Source organism: Camelus ferus, chromosome 15 (assembly GCF_009834535.1).
Source record: "Camelus ferus isolate YT-003-E chromosome 15, BCGSAC_Cfer_1.0, whole genome shotgun sequence".
NCBI lineage: Eukaryota > Metazoa > Chordata > Mammalia > Artiodactyla > Camelidae > Camelus > Camelus ferus.
Window position 1 is genome coordinate 42,266,950 of NC_045710.1, and position 6,723 is coordinate 42,273,672.

Below are 6,723 nucleotides of genomic sequence, written 5' to 3' on the forward strand. Positions count from 1 at the left end.
TTCCAATTATTAATCATTTCTCTTTATACTGGGCCAGCAGTTCTCCAAGGGTCATCTGGGGATTCTGAGAGTTTCTAAAAAACCCTTTTGGCCCTCAGGGTCAAAAACTATTTTTATAATAATATGAAGACATTGTTTGTGTTTTTAGTTATCATCCTCCCACAAGAGTACAATGGAATTTTTCAGTGACATGTGACATCATAATAGACTGAATGCAGAAGCAGCTATGAAATCCGGCTGTCTTCTATTGAACCAGATATTAAAGAGATTTGGAAAAAGTGGAAAACAATGCCACTTTTCCTATTAAATTAATTTTGTCTCCAGAAAAGTTATTTTTCACTTAAGTTTTATTTCTGTCTACATATAATGGCTTTATTATTTTTAAAAATGAATTAAGAAATATTTTTTCAATTTCTCATTTTCAATTTCAAATATGACAATTACCAATAAATAGAGCCCACATAAATTAAAGCTAATAGCAGTCCTCAGTATTTTTTGAGGGTCAAGGGGTTTGGGAGCTGCTCTGCCAGATCAAAGATGGCTTTTCTCCAACTTTTGCTCGTGGAACCTAGATCTACATAGGAAATGTTCAATACAAGTTTGGTCTGAGAGCCTTGCAAATATTTGAAGACAGTGTATTAATCTTCTTCTCTAAGCAGATAAAATGCTATCAGTTCCTTCAGTCATTATACAGAGCATATGATTTTTGAGTTTCCACACTATTTGATAACATTTTTTTGAATGTATTTCATTGAATGATGTATCATCTTAAACATAGCTCTCAGAAATGAGCAAAATATTGTAGGTCATACTTTTAATAGTTGAGTGGGACCATTATCTTTATTATTGGAATTTTGCTGCTATTCATGCTGCTTAAGATTGAATTAACATTTTTGGCAGCTAAATCATGATTTTTTGATGCACATGGAGCTTACAGCTAACTAAAACTCTTAAATGCATTTTAGTCAAGCCACCACTTCTAGGCCACATTTTCTAAATCTTTTACTTTTTGTAATAATTCCCTCTTTGTCCAATGGAAGGTTTCACTCTATTAAATTGCATCTTACTTGATTCAGCCCCACATTCCAATATGCTGGGGTATTTCTACACCTCCATCGTGCCGTCTGATGTATTAGTTTTCTCAGCTTTGAGGCCTCCAAGTATTCAGTAAACATAGCATCTACATGTTGAATCAAATCATTGATGCTGGGCAAATCAAAGGAAAGAGTTCTGTGGTCCATTACTCTAGATCGTCCTTCATGTCAAAGATAGGTTCTTTCTTCAGACCCATCAGCACGTTCCTAAAGGGTGGCCAGGATATCAGTTGTGAGTTCTCTCTGTGTCTTGAGCAAGATTACTTATATGAGCCACAAAGTTATTGACCACCTCCAGGTACTACTAACTTTTCTGTCACCCAGCTTTCCACCTACACACACATATATATAAACTTACTCTCTTTGACAGAGAAAGCAAAAAAGAGTTGAATGGCTTTACTTCTTCTCTGTCATCAGTTATTTTATACCTTCTGCTCCAAGTAGACCTTCTAACACTTTTCACCTTCCTCTTGCTCTAAATGTAGCTGAAAAGACTTTCTGTCATCATTAGGGTTTCTCACAAGTCTCCACACTCTTTGGGTTTTCTACTCAAATGATACCACTCCTCCCTGGAAGGCACTCTCTTCACCATTGGTGATTTACCTTCCTTTAAGCTAGTGTATGTACCTTTACAGATTCTGCAATTGTCGGATTGCTCCCTGGCCTGACACGTGGCCTGTTTAGATTTCTCTCCCATCTATAATATCGGAACTTCATTTATGAAAGTGACCCTACGGCCTAAGTAGCTCTTGTTTTTATGATTCTCTGGTCTGAGATCTTGCTTATCTTTCCATGTAACACTTTGAAATCAATCACCTTTTCTAAAGTCTGTGGTACCATTAAGACTATGCTTAGCTAGCTCTTTCTCAGTTTGGCTTCTTGAACTCTGAAATAGCATGGTCACTTTGAAAACATCTAATTTCCCAAAACTCTAAGTTCTTAAATTTTTATGACATTTAAATGCCACATTTATTTTCAAAATTGATTTCTGGCTACCAGAAATATATTTGTCTTGTCTCTGGGGTGGAAAACAAATGTTTTATTTCCATTGAATGTTTGTTTGATGTTAGTACAACTTACCATGTGCTGAACACCCTATATGTATTTGTTGACATAATGTCAACTCTTTCAAAAGTAATTTATCTCCATTAGAAACTATTTTATTAGTGTATCCATGTCTATAGTATTTTGTTAAAGTAAATCTAAGAAAAATATAAGACTTGGTCCCTGTCTTCACACAATGTATTATATACCAATGAAGAAAAGGCAGAGCAACAAAACAAAGAGCGAACAATATGAAATAATCAGGGTGATAATGTACTGATTTGTTTATCCACTCGTTTATCAATGACTTAGTATGAATGGAGAATCTGGATTATTCTAAGCACGTGGAACACAAAGATTATTAATAAGATACAGGGCTTGTCCTTGAGAAATATTGTCCAATGGCGTGATGGGAGTGGGGAATGCATATGATAGTGAGATGGTGTGGAGAAAGCTAAGAGATATGTACACACCAGGCACTCTGAGAATCTGAGGGAAAAGGAGACCAATGTGGTTTGTACCCCTCAGAGAACACTTCACAGCAGGGCAGGAGTTTCAATCATAGAATGGCTTTTACCAAACAGCAAGATGAAGAACAGAGCTCTTTATGAAGGGAACGAAACAAGCAAAGTGTATAAGCAAAGAACACTGGGCAATACTGCAACGCTGAATACTTGCTTGATATATTTGGGGGCAAGGGCTGGAGGTGAGTGATGAAAATCAGGAATTTAAAACTGAGTACTTAAACCAATAGTTTTCAAACTGTGCTTTCTGGAACCCCTTAGGGACAGTGGGATGAGAACTGTGGAATACAGAAATGCTAATCTGCCCTACTTTGGGCTTCTCACCTCCACTTCCACCAGGCCATCTTCCCCTCTGTTTGTTTTATCTACTGGGCTTTTGAGCCAGCTTTTCTTGAAAGAATTGTTCTGGAGCTTTTTTTTTTTTTTTTTTTTTTTTTAAATGAAGTCCACTGCAATGGACAAAGAAATCCTGATGGAGTTTAAACAGTGGGTCAACTTGATCATCCCAGAGGTGGGGTGAAGGGTAGGTAGGAAGCAGGAAGGCTAGTTACATTTACAAGTTCACTCTTTCAAAATGTATTTATTGCACACTGATCATGTGCAGGGTTAGGGTAGGATGATCCAGGACTATGAGAATCCAGAGGTAAGGAGAGAGAGGTTTGGTTGGATAGCTTTATCACAGAAGCAAGACTTGAGATAGTTCTTGAATGAATCATGTGTAGGAGATGAGGAGGGTTGAACTTTTTACTTGCTTTTTTCCTCCTTTTAAATTTTTGTTTTGATGTAATCTCAAATGTATAGAAAAGTTGCAATTTACTTATTTTTACTAAATCCTATAGAATGCCATATAGAAACATAGACACTTTCATGTTGTTATATTTATGTTTCTATATAATACTTCTGTGTCTTTGAAGATGGTGATAAAGATAATAACTCTTTCTGATTCTCAAGTAATCCATGTGGGGAGCTTTCCAAATCTGAATTCTCAAGGGAAAAAATTGCTCTCTTTTTAACCAAGATAAACATAGTTCTTTCCATCTCAGTCACTGGACCCTGTAGTTAATGTTAATGCGAAGGCCCAACCTGGGCCTGTGTCTTGTTTCCTGGTCCAGGAAGATAAGAAGCACAGACAGATGTTCAAGGGCCTCTAAGACACGCATTCTGAGCTTGACATTGCGTTATAAGACTGCATGCATCCATGACACTCTTGAAGAACTGCAAATAAACCTGCAGGGCTAATTGAATAATTGGGATTCTGTCTAGAGGGTGGAGTTAACTGACATTCCTCTGAGGCTCACTGGGTGCCAGGCAACGTGCTCATCGCATTTCTCATCTTATTTCATTAATTGTCAGAGCAAAAAGATGAAGGAAGTACTCTCATTGTTTTCGTTTTTCACAGGAGGAAACTGCAGCTCCCAGTTGTGCTATAACTTGCCGAGACCATAGATAGGTAGCAGAGCTGAGATTCAGCCCAGGGATGGTCACACTCCAAAGACCATACTCTTAACCACTAATGTCATGTCATCTCCTGAGGTTTCAAGCCTACACTCTGAGCAGAGATTTGGTCAGAAACTCCTCTGGGAGAGGCTCCTGAGAACTTGACAGCCTTAGGCGTTTATCTCAGCTCCAGGCTCTCACAGCGCTGTCCCTTGGGCCTGCCCTGTGAAACTGCTCTATCAGTTAGGAATTGTGTTCTGCTGCTAGTAGTGGAGATGGGAAAGTCTGTGGCCTAAAAAGTTAAGAAGTTTTCCTCTCCTGTGAAGGAAGTCTGTAAGAGGGCAGATGAGGGTGGGCAGGCAGACTTCCCAGGGGCAGCAGGAGCCAGAGTTTCTTTTCTGTTTCTGCTCCACCATCTTTAGCACCAGTCAGTAGAAAGACGATGACTGAATCTCTAGCTGTCATAGGCAGGCAGGAAAGAAGGAAGGGAGAAGCAAAAAAGGGTCTCTAGCTGTCTGTCAACTCATTAAAAAGCCCTCTTTGGTAACTTCTCATTGACCCAAACATAGTCACAGAGTCTACATCTAGATGCAAAGGGAGTGGGACATAGACTCTTTTAGTTGAGCCCATTGCCTCTCTAAACAGATGCAAGATGATTACAGTAAAAGGGGAGAGTGGATATTAAGTGGGCAGCTCATCCTCTCTGGCTCGTCTTCCTACCGTAGTTTCCCCAGTTTACTTCTGGGATCAAAGGTGTCCTATGAGATCTGTGCTGGATCTCTACTCTGCTTAAGGGCTGAAAACCCTCCTAGGGAATTACAACATACTTTTATAGTCTTGTTCATGGAATTGACAACCATTCTCTTTCATTCTATGTTCGAAGACTTGGAACCTGCTTAGGAATATTCTTTTCCAGATGTTCTTTGAATCTTTGACCACAGTGGTTCTAATGGGACAGATGGGCAACTCCTGTCCCCAGCACTTGAGTTACGAATGTGAAGCCAAAGAAATTGACAAGTTTTATTCCAAGCTGAGGCTGGGCACTGTGATCTGTGACAGCCAGCAGTGACTTAGCCATTGTTTTCCTCGTGCGTCTTTTTCTTATGTTTACAGATCATTCAGGCAAAAGCAGAACTTCTCAGGAATGGAGGAAGACTCAGCATTCTTATGTTGAGATGAAATTACCCAAAAAAAAAAAGACACACCAAAACAATGCACCTAAATTATAACTTTTTAAATGTTACATTTGAAAATGTACATTTTATTTTTTGTCTTGTTTTTACCACTTTATTTTTTGGGGGGAGTAATTAGGTTTACTTATTGTTATTATTTTTTTTCTTAATAGAGATACTGGCGATTGAACGTAGCACCTTGTGCATGCTAAGCATGCACTTTACCATTGAACTATTTCCTTCTCCCTTGAAAATGTAAATTTTAAATGTTTACACATAAATGTTAACCTTTACAGCCACCTCTCCCACCTCCAGCACACACCCACCAAGACCCTCAACAACCCCAGAATGCTATGTTAGCGTGCAAATCACAATTTATTTAAAACACCAAATACTAAGGTCAGTGTGTTAGTAATAGCTAAGGTATGTGCAACAACAAACAGCTGTCAAATTCCAGTGGCTTAATGCAGTCAAAGTAGTGTTGTAGTAATATTATGCAAAACCCACTGCAGATCAAGTTCCCCAGGGGGACCAAGTGATTCAGCAGTCTTGGGCAATTCATGTTCCACTTTGCCATTATTGCACTGTCAGGGATGAATAGCCTCCTTCTGCGAGTCAGGGGCAGAGGGATACTGGAGAATTCAGAAATGACACACATCACTTTAGCTCACTTGTCATCCTCTAGATCTAGTCATATGGCCTGCCTACCTGCAAGGGAGCTGAGAAGTGAATTTTCTGAGTTCGTGGAAGGAGAAAAGAATGTGATGAACACTCTTTGTTGTCCCCAAAATGGGACAGTCATTTAAGGCTGTATGATGAGCAGCATCTTTCAGTCCTGCCAGTGTTTCTCTCTGATTGTTGGTCTAAATTTGAGGTCCTTTGCGAATTGAGATCAAGACCAAGTGGCCCTGCATCTCTCTTGCCAAATCTTTTTGTGATCGGCCATGATAGAGAGTAGGAAGTTCAGGAATACCATCAAACAGCTACAGTCAATGCCCCATGTAAATGTGGGTTTTGAGAATGACATGTTAATTGTGAAGCAGATACTCAATACATAATTTTGATTGAATGTTGGATGAATGAGTGGATTGTTCCTGGAAACATCCTTCAAGTTCAGGCATTGTAATCAGATATCATTTCTAGTGGCTTATCTTGGGCATCTACTCTGTGTTCACTTTTTAATTTCATATGAAAGTTCATATGAAAATAGAGAACTGAAAAGCCTCTCTCACTCTTTGGACTGAATCTTTCTTCAGGATACTTCTAGGCAGAGTATCACCAACAAAAAAGAAGGAAAAACCCATCACCAAAGAGGGGTAGCGTAGTTTGTGAGCTACTGTGTACATGTGGGATATCTAACAATTTCCTAGTCCCCTTTCTCAGTGGTTGTAGTCCATCATTAGTAGGTTTTTCTATGTCCCTTTATGTTTTTCTCTTTTTAAAACGTGGAAA